This window comes from Pteropus vampyrus, unplaced genomic scaffold, assembly GCF_000151845.1.
Source record: "Pteropus vampyrus isolate Shadow unplaced genomic scaffold, Pvam_2.0 Scaffold55, whole genome shotgun sequence".
In the NCBI taxonomy this organism is placed as follows: Eukaryota; Metazoa; Chordata; class Mammalia; order Chiroptera; family Pteropodidae; genus Pteropus; species Pteropus vampyrus.
The window spans coordinates 5,155,076-5,175,343 of NW_011888836.1; the positions used below are offsets into that span (position 1 = coordinate 5,155,076).

At 36.5% G+C, this 20,268-nt stretch overlaps 1 long non-coding RNA gene across 1 annotated transcript in view; it reads left to right on the forward strand.

Annotated features, from left to right (window-relative positions):
* LOC111739856 overlaps nt 1-20,268 on the forward strand; it is a 245,979-nt gene that overhangs the window by 50,647 nt on the left and 175,064 nt on the right. The window contains exon 2 of the long non-coding RNA XR_002780391.1: nt 3,926-4,080. This is a non-coding gene — a long non-coding RNA (uncharacterized LOC111739856). The remainder of the gene's footprint in view (nt 1-3,925; nt 4,081-20,268) is intronic.

The window sequence follows — 20,268 nt, forward strand, 5'->3', positions numbered from 1 at the left end:
AATTGCTTTGTTTGAGTTAGATTTCAAATGAAGTCCACACATTGTACTTAAATTGGTATATTTCCTAAATCAATTGATCCCTCCCTCTTTTTTATTTGTTATGCTTTAGTTTAGATTCTTTAATAGAATTTCTATCTTAAAGGTGGTTAGAAACCTTGGAAAGTTACTCAATCCATTCTCTCACTTTTACGGCAAGCAAGACCACACCTAAGCTGTCTCAGACAGCGAAGTGTCAGACTTTGATGAAATCAGCTCTCTTGGGGTCTCTTTACATCAAAATATCTGAGACTATGGAGTTACTTTGTTGAAGGGAGCTATCTAAGTGAATTTAATGTGCACGATAGACTAAACTGCTGGAAAGACCTCTTAACTGCCTTCAATTCTATTAACTAGGATTCACTTTTGCAGCTAAGCTCACAAGAGGTTTTCTTTGTTAGTTATGAGAGGTTACTATGAAGTGATAAAGAACTCCTCTTAATGGAAGAATTTGTCCAGCAATGATGTATCCCACCTACGGGTCTCTGAAATTTCTACCTTAGACAGAATTCAGTTCAATGGTGTTTATATGCTACTTTATATTATCAAAGAGTAATTGATGTTTTCCTTAGAATCCTGGCCAAATTCCAACTCCGATAAATACATTCTACTTCCCAAAATTTCCCCTGCAATTTCAAATGGATTTCATATCCTTAATTACCTGTCCCAACCTGTTGCTTAGTGCTGAAGTTCACCTATTAAGCAGCTGTTGCTTTTGGCCCTAGAGGCTTATACCTTTTGGGATTTAAAAAGGGGATCTGGTAAACTTGGTAAATGAGTATGTGTATACGTGAGTATGAATGACTTTGAGGGTTCTAGAACTTAAACTTATCCTCTAATATGAAAATTTTAGGGACAGAGAGAGAAACATACAACCATTCCAGAGCTATGGGGCCTTTCATTTGCTCAGAAAACTTTTATTAAGAAGTTTGTATGTGAGATGTTGTTCTATGTATTGTGGGGATACAAAGATGAAGTAAATAATTATTCTTGGCTTAAAAGAATATACAGTCTAGTAGAGTGGATATTTTCATAATATTAGGCAGTGCTAATTACCCTTTTTAAAAAGTCTTCCTTTTAGTGAATAAAAACTTAAGTAAATTTCATATCTCTTTAATCAAGTTTTTCTCATCTGTAAAATGGAGATAAATATCTACCTCAGAGTGTTTTGTGAAAATTTAATGATGTAAAGTACTGAATATATTGCCTGGCATATAGTAAGAGCTTAATGAACATTAGTTATTGTGGATTTCTAAATGCGCCACTTGGGTCAACTGCTAGGGAAATTCTAATGCCACTGAAGACCGTATTGGGTTGTTTGTATAGATTCAGATATCTTGACTCTGTAGGTTACAGAACCGTGGATGGACAGCTCATTCATCCCATGAACACCAAGATTATAGGAGAATTCCACACCCAAGTGCCTAGCAAGTTCTAAATCTTTAATTTACTAGTTCTCTGGTGAAGATCATAAAAGGAGGAGAAGGAATTAGGATTCTCCTGTTCTCACCCCATTATCCAACTTAAAATCCTGAGTGGTGTTAGTGACTGAGATTTGGAAATTCAGACCTTTAAAGCTGTTACAACAGGAGAAAATAAAAACTTTACTGTTTGACATTGGCACATATTCCAAAGTCCCTCCCTATTTAACTAGCTTTAAGCTTTCATAGGAGACATAAGATACTTAAGGGAAAAAGTATTGCCACAAGGCTAATGATGACAACAGCTGCCAGCACAACTTCCATCAAAAACAAGTGAAGACTTGAAGCACATCTGAGCTCCAGTTTGTTTCAGAAGCATCACTGTGACATGCCTGTGCCGGCAGAGGCTCAGAATGCATTCCTTAACACTAGGACTCTAAGAAGTGCTGGATGTCAGAAGCCCAGTGTTAATGAGAGAGCAGTTGTGAAGCTTCCTTCAGATGGTGTTCTTTCATTGTGGGTGTGCTGGCTCTGAAAGTTTGGTGCAGGAAGCCACAAGAAAGAATAGGCTGATTCCTTTCCTTCATCAGGGGTTATAGTCCAGCTAATTCATTTATTTATACCTTTATCTTTCAGACATTTATTGAATGTCCACTTTGTATATGTTTGTGATTAAAGAAAGTAAAATAGTGTATTTAGGTCTGGCAGTAAATTATAAACTTCACATCCTGGTCTTTGTGTATTTTGGAGAAAATCCACTGGGATACTTTATATGGAATCAAAACAACAGATATATGTTATATGAACTTGATTCTTTCATATTGAGAATTTTATGTGCAGAATACCATTCTAAGTACTTAGGAAATCCTAAAAATAAAATTATTGGACACTTATAACTAGCTTGGTATGAGAGCAGATGTCTTCGACAGCTTTGCAAGGAGAAATGTGTGCATTTTTTTTCTAGAAAACACTCTGCTTATAAACAGGTGGCCTCTTTACTAAGTCTTAGATTCCTACATGTGTATCAGGTAGCTAGCTCATTCTAAAAACCCTAAATTGGTAAGTTGCAATAACTTTCATAGTAATTTGTGGATTTTCTATATACATTCTTGCTGTGTTCACTTTCTTGCCTTCAATTTGAGGAACTGGTGGAAGCTCATCTTCCCCCTTTCAGGATTTTTTTTGTTTGCAGTTCTGTAAGTATCTATTGGGATAAACAGTGTATATTTGGAATTTCCATTCAAACTATATTTATCTTTTACACGTGGAGTGAGAGAGAGCCTTGGGAAAAGTTTGTGTAATTTTTTTTTTTTAAAATCTGTGCTATACATCAAAGTTTTGTTAGATAAGGAATACTTTACATAGTAAAAATGTGCTATATTCCTAGCATTTAAAAGTCTAAAAGCAGAGTTCATTAAACTATTGTCATCAGGTTAATATGCTAAAACAGAATCATAAATTTGTTCTTTGTTACCTTAAAAGCAAATTATATTCATTTGCAACTACTCTTCTTTTCCTACTATAATCCTCAAGATAGTAGGTAAATTTTATGCAACTCTTCCTCCTCACTTTTAGCCACTTCTATTATGCTTTGAGATATACAAAGTCTACTCCTCTCGGCTCTTTCTGCATGGTGTATCTTTACTTGTCTTCTTTAATGTCCAGACTTTAAATCCAAATTCCTTCCATTTTTGGCAGTTCCATTTGCCAGGCATTATATTTAGTCCTATAGCATATATCAGCAAAGATGTAATTTCTGCTTTCAAAGAGTTAGCACTCTATTTAGGTATACAAGACATATTTCTTTTGGAAGAAATAACTCTTGCCTATATGTATTCCTTTATGAAATTTTTATTTTATGAAAAATCACGGAGGTCTTAAGATTAAAAATGTATAAAGAGCATTGAAAAACTAGGCACATAAAGAAAAAAACTCTTTAAAAAAAGGATTTAGCATTGTGGAACAATTCAGAACACTAGATGGTGGCACAAACTTTAAAAATAGTTCTCTATTTGTGTCACTGACCACTTAATTGGCTAGTGTTTGGTATGTTGAGACTTTTTATGTTGTTGTTAGTTGCTTTAAATGGCATAATGCAGAAATATAAAAATCAAATAAGCAATGTAATAATCTATTATTTTCTAATCCTAAATATAAATTTTGTTTTTATATAATTGAATGTATTGTAGTCTTTCTATGTTACTAACATAGAAAATAGCAGAGGAAACTAGAGACAACATTGGTGAAATATTTTTGGAAATTATCAAAGAGAATGCCTCTGATGTCTGAAAAAAAAATACCTCATGTGGGTCAATGGATAACAAACTTCACATGTAGTTGAACTAGGTTAAATATAGTTAGGAAAATGGAGAAACCAAATATCAGTTTAATGGAGGCAACACTGCAATTTTAATCCTTTCAAAGTAAAGGCATAATTTTATGAATGTTTATTAATTTTCTGGTTCCAGGTAAGATGGAGGAAGCACATTTCATCTTGTCTCTCCCACTGAATATAGCTATAAAACCTGGACAAAATACATGGAGCAGATATTTCAGGACTCTGAACAGGAAATGGTATTAAGCAGATGACAGAAGAAAAGAAGTTAAAACACCACCAAATAGGGTGAGATTACCATTTTTTATCCTCTGGTAACTTCCAGTTTGAACTTAAGATAGCACCAAATCAAGAAGCAGGTATAGGCATGGACATAGCTCCAGGAGAAAACCTCTAGTTCTAGCTGGAGGAACAGGAAGGGGATCAGCTAACACTTAGAGAAAAGTGGTGGAAATTCTACTCTCCTCCCTTTCCTCTTTTGAATCTCTTTTCCATTCTCTTGTGCTCTAGTTCTTAGGCAATCACACTGTGGCAGTAGCAGTAGCAGCGAGACCAGAAACAGTTGGGGCCCTCAGCACCTAGAACTGAGAGAGTGGAACATTTCTCTTTGATTGAAGCAGCTGTAGTCCCAAAAGGATGAATCCCTGTTGCTTTTTTTTCTCTCTCTGTTATCCTGCTGCTCAGCCCCAGAGAGGGGCCATTCTCAGGAAAGGTAAAGAAAAGTCTAGCTTTCTTATCAGAAAATTGAAAAGGGGGCCTTAGGATACCAAGAAATACCAGGGAGATCATGGAGAAAGTGGGAACCTGGGAAGAAAACCCACAAAGCTATCTATGAACTCCTGGGCTCATCCTTGAGCTATGCATGCATAAATCTGATCCTAAACAGAACAGCAAAGACTTTGAGAACTGAACTAAAGCACAGACCACAACCCATGTGTTAGACTTGTCATTAGGTGGCACACACATAGAACAGAATTGAATACCAGGAAGATCTCAACTTAAGAATTGAGAGATGCTAATGTGTCACAGCAGCTGGAATTAGCTGACAAAATATACTCAAAGAAGTAAAAGCATGCACTTCTTTTTTAAAAAATTTATTTTATTATAGTATGAATATTTAACATGAGATATACCCTCAAGAAAATTTTAAAGTGCACAATACCTTATTGTTGACTATAGGTACAATGTTGTACAGCAAGTCTCTAGAGCTTATTTATTCTGCTAAACTGATGTTTTATGGCTGTTGATTAGTAACTCCCCATTTCCCCCTGTGCCAAGCTCTTGGAAATTGCCATTCTATTCTTAGATTCTTTGAATTTGACTGTGAATTCCCATGAATTCATATAAGTGGAAATCTATGCTGAGACCCATCACAATTAAAACTGTTGAAAACTAAAGACAAATAAAATATTTCGAAAGCAGCAAGAGAAAAATTATGTATTATTCAAATGACTACAATTTTCTCATTGGAAATTGTATAGGCAAGAACAAAATGGAACATTTTGAAAGCACTGAAAGAAAAGAATTGTCAACCCACAGTTCAATATCTAGTGAAAACATTCTTTAGGAATGAACGTGAAATAAAGACATTCTCAACTGAAGGAAAACTAATAGAATTTATCACCAATAGATCGGTTTAAAAAAAAATTACTAATTCAAGTTCTTGAGACAGAAAGGAAATAAAACCAGAAAGAAATTTGGAGCATCGAGAATGAAGGTAGAGCAATATAAATGGCAAATATCTAAGTACATATAATAGACATATATTTGATAATTAAAAGCAAAAACTATAATACTATCTGATAGGGTTTTTGATGTTGTAAATCTTCTATGCACCACTTCTCCCTTTTGTACCAACTAAAGATCTTTACTTTCTTCAAAGAGTTTCCCTTTTTCCTTTCTGTATGTTCCTGGTAGGGCTGCCAATTCAAGATACCTTCCTTCCTAGGTACTAGGATAGACCAGTGGTATGTGCTAGGCTGACTGGATTCTCTTTGCCAGGTATCTGAATCTAGAGCAGAGGTTCCCAAGGGCAGAAAATCAATGGATGCCATGTTAGTGGTAGATACCAGGGAGAAATTCCATAAGTTCTCACTATTGACAATCTAAGTCTTCCTAGCTCTCTGCCCTTTCTGAGAAACGATTGTCCACCTCTCTCTTCAATTCAGTGAACTCACCAGTCTCCTAATAATATCATGACCTTTAAAATCAGTTTCTGTGCATATATAACCAAAGACACCTAAATAACACCACCCCCTCCACCCTTGCCCCACCCCTGCCAGAGTAGAGAAGAACTTGTATTTTTTAAAGAGAACTCTAGAAGGCAAGAAATTTATTCATTTAAATAAATGAGATTCTTACACTGAAATATCAAGGGTGAAGAAGAGATAAAAGTAGAAATTTGGGCTGAGGGGTAATGTATGTAGATGTAATATATAAGACAATTACAATATAAAATAGGGAGGGTAAAGGGATCTACAGTGTGGAAAAGTTGCTAAGACAATTCAATGGAGGAAGGATCGTCTGTTCAACAAATGGTGTTGGAACAATTGGATATAGACATGCAAAAAAAAAATTAACCTCTCCTAAACTTCACACCTTATACAAAAATAAAATGGATCATAGCTTTAAGTATAAAATGTAAAGCCACAAAACTTTTAGATAAAAATATAGAAAAGAATATTTACAACCTGAAGTTAGGCAAAGAGTTCTCAGATATAACATCGAAAGCATAATCTATAAAATAAACAACTGATAAAATGGACTTCATCAAAATTCAAAACTGTTGCGAAAGACTGTTAAAAGAATGAAAAGATAAGATATTGACATTATTCAAAATTTGCTGATCTACTTATAGGTACGCATTTCTTTTTTCCTTTTTATTTCTTGTGACCTCAGGACACATCTTAACTCACCTCCTGAGCAACCATTTCTAGTTTTTTTTCTTGGCAGTATATAGGTAGACCCCCCAAGGGTTCTCTGTCACTCAGACTTGCCTTGGGCCATGAGAAATATTTTCCTTTGACTCACAGTTCATGAGAGTGCAGCTAATTTACTTTTTTCATTTGAGTACCTCAGTCCTTCCATCTTAAATAGTTGCCCAATAACTAGAATGAGAATACTACCAACCAGTTAGCTGATATCTAGAAATTGAAAATAAAATTTTATTTTTGTCATGTGTGTAATGTATTTATGGATTATTTGTGGCAAATACTGACTCTCAGGTTTGCTATACCCTAGCTTGCTTGTGGCCTGCCTCTTGCAGGCATGTTCCAAATAAGGAAAATAATCCTTAAAATTAATCTAAGCAAAAGCATAGGAACATGTCACTGTTGCTGCTGAGAATTCCTTACCTGAAAGATTCCAAATAACTCTGAATTTTTGTTTCTCTACTATTCGGTTATCCCTGCAAAGTTTCCTCTCTACAAGGAAATTAAAAGGTAATATGAGTTAATGTGACACTCAAGCAGGAATTTGGCTCTGTGCAGGGGGCACAAGGGACTTACAGGGAGACATTGTCCGAGTGAGGGCCCAAACGAGATTCGCTCTGTACAGAAGTGCCCACGGTATCCATTGTTCCTCTGTTGAACTCTCCTTTCTCCCAGTGCTTGAACTCAGCGCCCCCATATCTCATGAGGTCATTGAACTGGATAACAGAGGTCGCTCCGCCCAGAGGATTCCATGAAACCCGGCCTCCCCCAACTCGCGGCCCCACCCAAGCCACATCCAGGTATAGCCTCAGTGAGTCAGGTGCTCCTTGCTAAGCAGTACCTAGACTTACATTGTAGGCAGCCGGCCTCAGTTTCTGGTGTGGCCCTTTGAAGCAACTGTAAGCACAGCATCTGTGGATTGCTTGCTGAATCTTAACAGGTGGCCCTGGAGAAGCACAGGCTTGGGCTAAATTTGGCCTGCAGCTGAGCCCCTCTCAGGACTGTGCCACTAGAAACCTACTTCACAAATCCACACTAATAAGACCAAGAAACTTAGAGCTTTGTTTAGTACATAGAAACAGACAGGGAAAGACAGCCAAAATGGGAAGACAAAGAAACAGAAGCCATATGAGAGAACAGAACAGAGATCCAGAAATAACGAAGTCAAGTAATCAAACAGATGCAGAGTTCAAAACTGGATATAAAGAAGCTCAATGAACTTTTGGGAAGTGTAGAGAACTTTAACAAAGAGATAAAAAAAGAAACTTAAAAATGGAAACAGAAATTATAAAAGGGAACCAATCAGAAATGGAGAACACATTATCTGAAATAAGAAGTATATTAAATGGAATAAACAAAGTGAATAAAGAAGGGGATCAAATGCCCTATCTAGAGGACAGGAAAGCCAAGAACACTCAACCAGAATGGCAAGAAAAAAGAAGCCAAGACTATAAAAATAATTTAAGGAGTCTATGGGACACTATTAAAGGTCAAAAATATCCTTCTTATTGGCGTACCGGAAGGAAAGCAAGATGTTTAACAGTTGTTTGAAGAAATAATGATGAAAAATTTCCCTAACCTGGTGAAGGAAATAGACATACCACCCTAGGAAGCTCAGAGAATCCCAAAAAGCAGGAACCCTAAGAGTTCCACACCAAGGCACATCATAATTAAAACACCAAAGTTTAAATACAAAGAGAGAATCTTAAAAGCAGCAAGAGAAAAGCAGATAGTTACCTACAAGGGAGCACCCACAAGACTGGCAGCTGATTTCTCAAAAGAAACTATGCAGGACAGAAGAGCTTGGCAAAAAATATTTGACAGGATGAAGCCCCAAGATCTACAACCAAGCATACTTTATTCAGTAAAACTATCATTTAGAGTTGAAGGACAGATAAAGAGCCTCCCAGACAAAAATAAGCTAAAGGAATTTATCATCACCAAACCAGTATTACAGGAAATGTTGAAGGGATTTCTTTAAGAAGAAAAAACATGTATCAAAAATAGGAATAAAGAATGGTAACAACTACATTCCTAAAGAATGGTAACAACTACATTCCTATCAATAAGTACCTTAAATGGAAAAGAATTAAGTGCTCCAACTAAAAGTTAGAGTGGATGAATGGATAAGAAAACAAGACCCTTACATATGCTGCCTACAAGAGACTCACTTTAGATTAAAAGACACACATACAGACTAAAAGGAAGAAGATGGAAAAAGATATTGCCTTGATGGACCTAGAAGGTATTTAAGTCAGACAGAGAAAGATAAATACCATATGATTTCACTTATATGTGGAATCTGAGGAATAAAAGGAACAAACTAATCAGAAACAGACTCACAAATGTAGTGGACAATTTGGTGATGGACAGAAGGGAGGGGTGTTTGGGGGGCTGGGAAAATGGGGGGGGAAGGGTTAAAGAAGTACAAATTAGTAGCTGATAGATGGTCACGGGGATGGGGAGCACGACATGGGAAATGCAATCAGCATTAATATGCTGGCTAGGTGGAGGGTCAAGGAAGGGAGGGAGCAATTAGGTGGGTCATTTTATGCACTATATGATGTCTACCCAATGTACGGTATACTTGAAACTAATTAAAATACATAAATAAATTTAAAAAGAAACCTTGGCCAAATTTAACAGGTATGTCTGTATTTCAAAGGGTCAGAATTTCTCAAATTTTTACTTCCTGATCATTCTAGATCCTACCTAAAACAAAGAAATGTAACTGAAAGTGAGGATTATTTTGTTTACTCTGTCCTGTCTTCATGGGATGCTAGGCTTATCGTGGGATTGCATTTCATTTTCAGAATGAGCTTTCAACAGAAAGCATTTTGCTCATGAATGCATGACAGGAGAGGAATGTACTCTAAGATAATGATACTTTTTACCTAAGAAAGAGTTTTGGCTCAGGGGTTTCTTTGGGAAATCTCTTCATGGTGTTTTCTACCATGACACATGTGGTCTTGTTGGCATTTTTCTTCATGAACACATATAGTTAAACCCCTGCCATCCTGTGGATCTTTCTCTCCTTGTTTCTCTTGTTTCTGCAGCCTTTCTGTCAGAGGAAACAGGACATTAGGCTTGTAGCCAGAGAAGTCATCATGTTCTTAAAGTAGTCAGAGGTTTCTAATCTTAGAATTTGGGACCATGAAGACCCATAGGAAACAGAAACAATTCCTAGACAACTAAAGTAAATGTGTTTTTGTTGGTTTTACTTTTAGGTTAGATAATTACTTTGGCTCTTATCTTTACTTCAAATGTTCATGCAATTATTTCTGCTGTCTGTTTTGCTTTATGTCTACTGAAAAAAAAATCAATAGTGAAAAATGGTTTAAAAATATTAATCGCATATTTCTGATTTTCTTAATGAACATGGACAGTCTATACGATTAATGTTATAGTCACTTAAGTATTATATGGCTGCCTGAATTAGCATGCTTTGCACTACATGGTATTCTTATCTCATACATTGTTTGTGGAAATGTAAATTGTTTGGCTCTACATATGAAATTCTATGGTTTCATCCAGAAATTCCATTTTTAGGAATTTACCTTAAAGAAATACTTCCAAAGTTGTACAAAAATAGATGAATAAAGATACCTATAGAGATCCAGGATTCCCATTATAAAAATTTTAAAACAATTTAAATGTTCAATAGAAGATAAATTGGATACATCCATTCAATGGAAAAGAATCATGAAAAAAATTATATATGTATATATATATATGTATATATGTATATATATATATATATATATATACATATATATATATATGTATCCAGTTGCAAGATGTTCATTCATTATATATTATTAAGTAAACAAAAAAATAAATATCATAAAAGCATGTATAACATGCTCTCATTTTTATAAAATAATAGTAAGCATCATAATACATCTGTGTAAGTATATCAGTGAAAAATTTGAAAGATTATATACCAAGCTGTTAACACTAATCTCCAAGGAATAGCATTATGATGGACTCTTAACATTTTACTTAATATAGTTCTGTAGTCTTTGAACACTTTAAGTATTTCTACTGTAATCAGGGAAAAAGAAGCAGTCCTACACATGTGAAATTAGTTACCAAAATTCTCTAAAGCAATTAGCAGCAAATCCATATTTGGAAAACAGGTCTAGCACTCTTTGAATTATACCACAATGTCTTTTATTTTATTTTTATTTTTACTTATTTATTTTTTTAATTCATTAATTTTTTTTTATGATGACATTGGTTAACAAAATTCAATAAGTTTCAGCTGTACATTTTAACAGTAAGGCATATATATATTTACACTGCGTGTTCACTTCCCATAGTTAGATTTCTTTCTGTCATCACATATTTGACCTCCTTTACTCCATTTACCTCCCAGCTCCCCGCATCCTCTGGTAAACACGAGTTTATTGTCCATGAGTCTCTGTTTGTTTGCCCTGTTCATTTGTTGCTTTAGGTTTATATCCCACATATAAGTGATATCATGTGATTTTCAACTTTTGCTGTCTGGCTTATTTCTCTTAGCATGATTATCTCGAGGTCCATCCATGTTGTCACAAATGGCAGTATTTCGTTTCTTCTTATGGCTGAGTAATATCCCATTGTATATATGTACCACAGCGTCTTTAGCCAATCATCTATCATAGGTCACTTAGGTTGTTTCCATGTCCTGTCCACTGTGAATAATGCTGCTATGAATATCAGTGTGCAAATATCTTTTCAGATATGAGTTTTCAAATCTTTGGGATAAATACCCAGTAGAGGGATTGCTGGATCGTATGGTAGATCAGTTCTTAGTTTTTTGAGGAACCTCCATACTGTTTTCCATAGTGGCTGTACGAATTTGCAGACCCACCGGCAGTGTATGAGTGTTCCTTTTTCTCCACATTGTCTCCATCATTTGTTATTACTTGTCCTGTTGATTATAGCTATTGTAACAGGTGTGAGATGGTATCTCATTGTGGTTTTGATTTGCATTTTCCTAATAGCTAGCGATGTTGAGCATCTTTTCATATATTTGTTGGCCATTTGTATGTTCTCTAGGGAGAAGTGTCTGTTCAGGTCCTCTTCCCATTTTTTGATTGGCTCATTTGCTTTTTTTGTTATTGAGTTGTATAAGTTCTTTGTTTATTTTGGATATTAGGCCTTTATTGGAGGCATTGCTCGCAAATATATTTTCCCATTTGGATGGTTATCTCTTTACCTCGTTGATGGTTTCTTTTGCCCATAATGTCTTTTAAAAAGCAGTACAGATTTTGAGAAAAATAAAATAGAAAAGTATTTAGTTATAAATGTGTTAATGTTTCTTCTTTTTAAAAAGCGGCTCATTATTATGATAATATGAGTAACAACATCACAAATTGTGATAATTTTTTTCAACTTGAATGTTATTTAAGAGATGATTAACATCAGTTGTTCTCATTCTCAGAAGAGAAAATTAAAGCCAAGAGGTTTGTGGAATATTCTATAGTGCATTAGTAGTAGAGCTAGAACTTGAGCCCTGGTTTTGGGATTCTCAGTCAATGACTTCTTCACTTTGCCAAATTACTTCCTACAGTTGATGTGCATTTATTAAATATCCATCACAGGGCTAGGTTCTTCTGTCAAAGATATACTAGGCATAGTCCACACCCTTGAAAAATAAAATAAAATGTGCCAATAAAATGTTCATTTAGAGATTTCAGCATAGATACGATCAATTAAGTTGAGAAAGCCTAATGAACTAAGCCTCAAGTTTTGATCAAATTCTTTGTCCTTAAATGACAAATGATGCATATGAGAACTTCTTTTTCTTATCCCAATTAAAGATTCCAAGGTCCATACCAATAAATAAAGTATCACGATCTTCTCAAAGGGAAGGATTATTATATCCATTAGGAAATGAAGGTATAGAGACATTAAGTGGTTTGTTCTTTAGTCATCAAGATGCCTTAGTTCTGGGTGATTCCCAGAAAATCACACATTTCATGGATCCAAATTACCTTTGGACCACTCCTAGAATCCTGTACATATCTGAAAAGTGAATAGATCATTGCACTTTATTTTAGGTTATGTCAACCACAAATCTGGCAGAACCTGACTTGTCTGAGCGGAGTCCACCAAACTATGCCTTCTAACCTAGGTTTACTCCACCAGAACTGGAGAACCATTTGTTATTCCATGGGTGAGTTTGCACGCATCAACAGCCAAGTCAATAGCAGATGAATGGAAACCACAAAATTAAAGGTGTTGTTGGCACTAATACCCAAACTAAAAGTGCTGATCCAGGAATGACAATCTCTAAACATTTTCAGACAAGTTAGGAAGACAAGTAAGACCAGCTCTGGGCAGATCCCATTTGTGTGACTGACATCAAGAGTTTAGTGAGAATTTATCTTGGCAATGAGGCTGCATTTTCCCCTTTGTGCTCCGGCTATGTTTTATGCAAATTTTAAGATACAAAGCCATTTTTATTCCAGGTTTATTTTCTTAGTCATCATCAGACTCTGCCTCCCTTAACTGGTTACCTTCATTGTAGTAAAAAATAAATAAGTCTCTAATCCCCTTGTATACTTTTAAAACATTCTGATTGCCAGTGGAAATGCAGATTTTTTTCTCCCATAGTCCTTCAGGCTTTCAGGATGCATTAGTTCAGATACCTTAAGAATAGATTTATTGGGGGAGCAAGCAGGAGAAGGGGGAGGGTCTTTGGATCACGAAGGGAAGGAAGGGCAGAAAATTGGGTAGGAGAGGTCTCACATTTCAGTGCAGTGCCAAGAAAGATATGGCCAGGTTGATGGGAAATCCCAGAATCACAGTCACTGAGAAATCTAGCATATTGCCAGAATGGGCCTGCCTTGGTACCTCTGTTGTGCTCTGTCATTGGCTGAGAGTAGTCCATGGGAAGCGTGGTCTTGGGGCAAATACAGTGATGGATCCGGAGAGACAGGATCTGAGGTCGTCAGTCAATTATGCTCTTATGACAAGAGGTCTGAGAGGAGCATTCTCATAAATGCTACGTCTATCTCTTACACCACACAGATCTGCTTCTTCACATAGGTCTGGGGAACACCTCCCCTTGGGTTCCTCTTACTGGGAGAAAGTTAGAAGAGGGGTAGTAGTAGTATGTCTGGCACAAAAGCCATGATCAGGAATACTGCTTGGTTGAACTTGGTCTATAATCATTCTCTAAGATGGCTTCTGCAAGGGCCAGATTAGTGAATTAAATGAAGATATGCTGGTAGCTATCATCTTTGCCTCCTTTAGATCCTTAATGGCAGTACTAAATAATTTCCACATCACCCCCAGGATGCAAAATATATCTTTTTCAGTTTACTATCTTGGCTGTGAGGTAGGACAATTTCAAAGATTTCTATTTGGCTTTCCCTGCTATGATAGCTCTTATTCCATAGGCCAAAGACCCAAGGGGAGTGGCGGTATTCCAACTGTCAAGTTGCTGCAGTGGGTCTCATAGGAATCATTATAGAATATACCTTCTATGGTACTTAGTTGAGGGGTTCAGGATTTGAAAATTGGCTCAGGTCTGGGAACTGAGCAAAGGATCATGACTTTTTATAGGCATTGCTGCAAACCTCTTGCTCTCCCATTCTTGCCCCCTCTCACACTTTTTTTAAAGGTGTTAAGTAGAACACTTACTGGGCACCCTCCTATTTTTGTTCCTAGGAAAATCATGCTCTATCAACCATCTCCACAACTCCCTGTAGGTAGAACTTCTTGGCTGCTCTGATCATGCAGATCATTAAGGTAATTGCAACCTCCTGACTTCTGTCAGTTAATTATTGTCACCTGGCCTCTGTACTTTTGTAACTCTAACATCATGTATATTAATGAGCCCAGCTCTGTGATGGTCTCTCTTACCATCTTTTCTGGCCTGTAGAGGAGCCACCACCACATTTTTTAGTGATACTGCTGCCCCTCTTAGTACATTCCTGATGGCTATGGGGAAAGACTCTGCTCTTGCCTGACCTTGAGAGTGAGCGACTCCTTAAATTTTGCCCAAGTGCATTTCTCTTGCCTCACCCTCATCTTGGCCTTATCCGCTTCCCTCAGCCTCTTTATTTTTATCTCTAGCATCTGTCAGAGCAACTCAGGCATTTCCACTTTGTTGAATGTTGGTCATCGCTGTTATCAGACTTAGAACAATCCTAGCAGTGAATTTTCCCAATACTCTGAGGTCCTTGCCAGGTTTTAAATCCTGTGTCCCAAGAAAAGTACCTTCAAGTCAATGAATTCTTGCTTACCCAGCCAGTCTTGTATTCTGGCCCCTTCATCAAGCACCTTTAAAATCCAGTCCTAGGGTTACTTCCCAGCTCCTGCTAGTACATGCTAGCTAATTCTTGTAGCTTCTTTGGTGTAGTGTCTCTTTTATCAGGCCAAGCAGGTCCTCAGCTGGGTAGCCAAGAGTAGAGGAGAGGGCATCTCCTGAAGTGGCAGCTGTTTCTTTGTCAGGGACAGGCCTCTGCTACATTTTCCAGCACAGTGGAAGTGCTTCTTCTGACTAGGGATGGGTAGGACATTTCTTCAAGCTCTGAGAGTTCAGTGGAATCTGCACAACCAGCATCTTCAGGGAGCATCCATCCAGATGTTCCCATCCCATTTTTCTGGGACTAAGTTTTCTCCAATGAGTGCTCTCACCTCAGCATAACAGACCTGCCTTGGCTGACATTCAAATATCACTAAAACTCTGCAACTTTAACTATCAGATCTGCAGCTTGTTGCTCCCCTTTCTTCTTTTCCACTGTAAGAAATAAAGCCTCTTTATAAAAGCAACCAAAGAGGCCCCTTTAGCTCCTTGTCAATAGCCCTTAGTTTCTCATTATCCCTCTGCAGGGTACTGATATAACTGAGCAATGACCTGCCAACTCTCCTATCTTTGTAGTCACTTTGTTGTCTTTTGAGTGCCTGAATGACTGGACCTGTACCAATGTTCCTTCCACTGAGACATTTCTCCAGGTCATTGCTGGTGAAATCTTTAACAAGTGAGCCCTCACCTTGTGTCAGGGACTCTCTGTGCCTCACCTACCACATAGGACTATACCCTTTTAAACTATTGTTTAAGGAGAGAGCCCAAATCCCCATCCTCCTGACTTTTTCTCAGACCACTCTGTACCAGCTGTGTTAGTTTGGATCCATTCAAAGCTAATGTCAAGGAGGCATTAGACATTAAAGAGTCATTTATTTGGGGAGGGAGCAGGTAGAAGCAGGAAGAGTGTCCAGGCTGTCATTGTAAAAGGGAAGACGGAAGAATGGAGGATTGGGTAGGAGAGGTCTCAGACTTCAGAGTGGTACCTAGAAAGATATAGCCAGGTTGATGAGAAGTCCTGGAATCACAGTCACTGAGGAGTCCAACATATTACCAGAACAGGCCTGCCTTAGTACTTCTGCTATGCTCCATCATTGCCTAAGAGCAGTTCATGGGAAGCACGGCCTCAGGGGAAAATGCAACGGTGGATTCAGAGAGACAGAATTTGAGGCTGCCAGTCAATTAAGCTCTCACAACAGGAGGTCTGAGAAGAGCATTGCCATGACTGTGACACATTGCACCCTAGCTGTTAATGATGTCTCATCTTCACTGGGTTAGACATATTTGTGTTTTACAGTTGAAAACAGCTGATAGAAAAGACTAAGTAGGTACTTCCGGGATAGTTATTTTAGCATCATTCAGATGAACACTTTCCAGTTTTTAGTTTTAAAGAAGAAGGCAAAGGAAATATATCTAAACAGTTTACGTCATAGTTAAATGTAATATCTAGCCCAAGTTAGATAATTCAGACCAAAAGCTTCAATTCTCTCCAGTTTCATAGCAGCTTTTGGGGCTTGACATTTATGGGTGTCATTTTGCAGACAGATATGTTATATAACGAATGTTTCAACTCATTCAGACAGTCTCACTATCAATTATCCAATATCACCGTGGGATTTTGGACCTACTGAGGGGACTACCAGAGGCAAAATCATGCCCTCTGGTCTGCAATGCAGTGCAATTGCTTCAGGCAGAGTACTTAGTGATTCCTGCATCATACAAGTGTTTTTATCCTGTAAATAGTTTTTTCTCTGTTTTTTTCTTTTGCCTATGTTTTCTATCTCTCTTTACTCACCTAAGTGGTATTATTAGAGTCTAGACAGCATCCAAAAAAGTTTAGTAATTATCAATGAGATTGGTAATACGAATGTTATTTGTTTTTTGGCAATCCAGGAGATTTCTTTGGCTCACGTTGAGTATCTTTAGCCCGTGTTCTGTTAGGTAACTTTCTTATACTGCTGGAGTATGTGTTTTTTCCCTTATTATCTTAATAAGTCATTATTTTTCTCATGTCTCTTCAAGTTCATTTCCTCTGTTGGTATCTCTGTTTTCTCTCTTTTTTGGTATTTTGAGAGTAGTGATATATGTTGGTTAGAAAAAATAAGAATGGTGGAGCACAGCTATACATATATCCATTGTCCTTTTGGGACTCCTTTGCTCTTATTGTATTATCAGGAGAAATTCCCCAGATGCCTATATGACCAAGCTCAGTCAGATAACGTGGTTCCTATTTATCTCCAAAGACACATTGGAGATAAGGCAGAGAAAGGAGAGATTACAACTTTAATGACCCCGGTTCAGGGCTGTAGGAATTTTTGCTTGAGTCAAAACAGAAAATTATGTGCTAGAGTCAGCAGTTAGAATATGCAGGTAAGCTGATAAGTACTATGAAGCTTGAGTTTTCAAACTGTAACAGATAGGACTATAGACTACATGTGGTTTTTGAAGAGAATTTATCTTCTGTGATATAACTAAGACTCTCCCACCCTTTCTGTGATTTGACAGTATATTCATAAAACACTCTAATGTACTTTCTTCCATACTCCTTTTTCTTGATTACTCAATCCAAATGGTGTAAGCAAATAGGCATACTGAAAAAAGCCAAGTCAAAAGAGGTTGAGAAGACTGCATTAAAGAATTAATCGACTTAACTTTCTAAGACGGTTTTGGCTCTCAGATGGTTTCATTTCATGAGCCTCTCTGTTCTACAATTCCTTTCTCCTCCTCCCATCCCACCAAAGAAATACAACTTAATCCACGCCCACCTCCAAAATAACAAAAACATAAAAAGCAAATAAATTTCCTGTAGAGGTTTTATGCTTTTGAAATGGGAAGAGCAATTGTAACATTTTCGCGTTATGGGGGGAAAGTGCTAATAAGGATAACAGTTGTGGAAAGAGGTCTGACTGTCAGCAGTTAAGAAAAGAGGGTGATAACTGTGATACTGTTGGGGAAGAAGCTTTGATTTAGGAGCTACATTATTTTTATATCCGAAGAGTTATTGCAATCTCCATCACTCTAAATGGACCCATTTGTAATTTTTCGTTTTCTCTTCTTTCCTCTCCTTCCCCACTCTTTACTATCGAAGCAATCTTGTTTAAGGAATATTTCCTTTTCCGAAAGGAAGCCTAATAGAACAAATCAAATCATTAACTCTTAAATACTAGCATTTGGAATACGTTTTTCTTTATAAAATTATTTAAATCCAGAGGGAGGAAAACAAGTCAGCAGAAGATATTCAATTTCAGCAGCTGAAGGAACATCCAGATATGGGCATATTCCTGTATGTCACAAAGGGGCTAGGAATGAAACTTTCTTGAGCTCTTATAGTTTCTTTGCATATAGAAAGTCATCCAAGCTTAACAGTAGATTATAAGATAAGTGCATTAAGTATTATTAGCCTATTGTGCACACAATGAAACTGGGCTTAGAGAAGTTAAATAATTTGTCCAAGGCCACACGACCAGTATGGAAGTGGTGGGGCTAGGATGGGCTTCAAAGTCCATGATTTTCCCATTCTACTTCTCAGTATTAAAATATAGCGGCACACACACACACTCACACACACACACACACACACACACACACACCATTAGAACTATGTATGACCCATTATGATTGTTTCTTATGGACAAGCTTTTGGATTTAATAATAAGCTACTATCTGAGGAGAAAATACCAATTATGAGGTGAAAGAATGTCTCAAACCAGACTTGGGAAGGAAAGACAAAATAATCTTTAACAAAGTCGATGCTTTTTCTTTAAAACACCTTCATCACTTGGCTTTCCTGATTTTTGTGCCTCATTGGTCACCATTTCTGTTTATTATATTGATGCCTACCCTTCTTTCCAAACTGTTAATGTTAAAATGACCCAGAACACTGTTTTTGGACCTCTTCTCTTATCTATACACAGTCTCTCTTTCTATTTCATTTATTCCCAGAGCTTTAAATAACAAATCTATGAATATATGGTGACAAAAGGAGATTAGACTCAGGGTGGTGAGCATATAGTGGAATATACAAATGTTATATTATAAAGTTGTACACCTGAAACTTATGTAATATTATTAACCATTGTTACCCTCAATGAGTTTAATTTAAAAAATAACAAATCTATAATGATGACTATAAATATTAATCCCCAGCTTGGATCTTTTTCTTGAACTTTAGACTCATATATCAAACCTCTTTATTATTTTCATTTGAGTATCCAACAGATATCTCAGACCTAATGTGTTCAATGTTGAATTCCTGATCTTCACCTTTCCATGCTCCACACACCCACAGTCTTTCCCATTTTAATTAATAATTCAGGACAAAAATTTTGTCTTTGGATCATAAGTGAGTCTCCTGTGGGCAGCATATAGTTGGTCATTTTTTCTTTTTTTTAAATTCATTCTGCCAGTCTCTATCTTTTAATTGGCAAGTTTAATCCACTTATATTTAAAGTGACTACTAATAGGGAAGAACTACTTCTGCCATTTTTTTATTTGTTTTCTATATATCATATCTTTTTTGTTCATTAGTTCCTCTTATACTGCCTTCATTTGTGTGTGGTTGATTTTTTTTCTAGTGTATTGTTTCGATTCTCTTTTCATTTCCCCTTCTGTATAGACTGTTAGTTATTTTTATATTGGTTACTATGGGAATTACAATGAACAGTCGTACATTTATAGCAATCTAGTTTGAATTGATAACAACTTAGCTTCAATACCATACAAAACTCTGCTCCTATATAGTGCCACTTCCTTTATGTTATTGTCACAAATTATATTTTTATAATTGTTTACCTATTAACAAAGGTTTGTGATTATTTTTTATGTATTGTCTTTTAAATCATATAAGAAACAAAAAAGAGGAGTTACAAACCAAAATAAAATAATATTTCCTTTTGCATTTACCTATATAGTTATCTTTACTAGAGTTCTTTATTTCTTCATATGACTTAAAGTTGCTGTCTAGTATACTTTTGTTTTAGTCTGAAAGGGTCCTTTTAGCATTTTTTGTAGGGCAGGTCTACTAGCAACAAACTTCTTTAGCTTTTGTTTATCTATGAATGACTTAATTTCTCCTTCATTTCTGAAAGATAGTTTTTCTGGATATAAAATTCCTGGTTGACCATTATTTTCCCCTCAGCTCTTTAAAAAGTCATTCCAATGCCTTCTGGCCTCCATGGTTTCTAATGAGAAATTAACCGTTAATCTTTTTAAGAATCTCTTGTCAACGAATGAGCAGGACGAACA